Here is a 1,262-nt window from a genome sequence, read left to right as displayed (position 1 = left end):
ACCAGCTTTACTTCATTTAGTTCAGCATGATCAATTTTCTGGTTCAATTTCGGATAACCGTAACTTACATATCTCTAATTTTTGCAGCTTTGTGATACAATAAGGATGAATGGAGTTAGCGAGGATGCAATTAGATTGAGACTATTTTCATTTTCATTAAGAGATAAAGCTAAATGTTGGCTGCAAGCTCAACAACAAGGAAACATCACCACTTGGGCAGACCTTGTCAATAAATTTCTTACCAAGTATTTTCCACCATCTAAAGCTACCAAACTAAGAGGAAAATTACATCATTTGTGCAGCAAGAAGGAGAATCTTTATATAAAGCTTGAGAGAGGTATAAAGAATTATTAAGGAAATGTCCACACCATTGCATACCGGAATGGATGCAACTGGAAACTTTCTATAATGGAATGAGTCCAGCCCCTAGAACCATGATTGATGCAACTGTGGGAAGATCATTGAATACTAAATCATTGGAAGAAGCTCAACGAATTATAGAGATGATGGCTTCATCTATGTATCAAAATTCTAATTCTAGACACTCTACAAGGAGTGGAGGATATGAAGCCAAAATTCTTGAGACTTTTCTTGCACAAAGCTAGCTGCAATGTCAAATGTTTTCAAAACAAATTGCTGCACTAACTCAACAAATAAGCAACTTACAGGCTGTTCCAATTAAGAATATTTAACTTACTTGTGATTTTTGTGGAGGAAATCATGCTAATGGAGCATGTGATGCATCTACAAATGAACCTCAGGAGCAAATTAATTATATAGGAAATTTTCAGAGACAACAACCTTCATTCCTACCTAGTTTTCAGTGTCCTAATAGCAGAAATCAGCAGTACTCTAATTGGAACACTCAATATTCTACTGCAAAGAATTTTAATTCCGCTTTACCTTTTTCTGGTGTAGGTCCAGCAGCACAACAATCCTATTTTCAAGGGAATCTAGCCACTCAACCTCAAAAGAATAAAAAATTCTCCAAGCCTATGACTGAAAGGTTGAATGAGATGGAGGAAACCATGCTACAATTTATGAAAGTAACCCAAACAAGCTTCAAGAATTAAGAATCTTCCATGAAGAAGCTTGAAACTCAAATTGGACAACTGGCTGAACAATTATCCAGCGGAGAAGAGGTGAGATTTCCTAGCAATGCAGTTGTTAATCTGAAAAAACAATGTCAAGCTATAATGACTAGGAGTGGAGCTGTTGTGGGGAAGTCCCAAACCTGCCAAAAAAAGAGGAAATAATTATGC

At 36.4% G+C, this 1,262-nt stretch overlaps 1 non-coding gene across 1 annotated transcript; it reads right to left on the bottom strand.

Annotated features, from left to right (window-relative positions):
- Positions 1 to 270: 270 nt before the first annotated feature.
- On the bottom strand, positions 271 to 376 carry LOC113856772. The gene has a single exon (XR_003503005.1). It is a non-coding gene; the product is annotated as a small nucleolar RNA R71 (small nucleolar RNA).
- Positions 377 to 1,262: the final 886 nt, after the last annotated feature.

The sequence above is a fragment of the Abrus precatorius genome, unplaced genomic scaffold (genome assembly GCF_003935025.1).
Source record: "Abrus precatorius isolate BTA unplaced genomic scaffold, Abrus_2018 Scaffold11, whole genome shotgun sequence".
Classification (NCBI taxonomy): domain Eukaryota; kingdom Viridiplantae; phylum Streptophyta; class Magnoliopsida; order Fabales; family Fabaceae; genus Abrus; species Abrus precatorius.
Note: the sequence above shows the minus strand (reverse complement) of the source record. Positions and strands in the feature narration are given on the sequence as shown.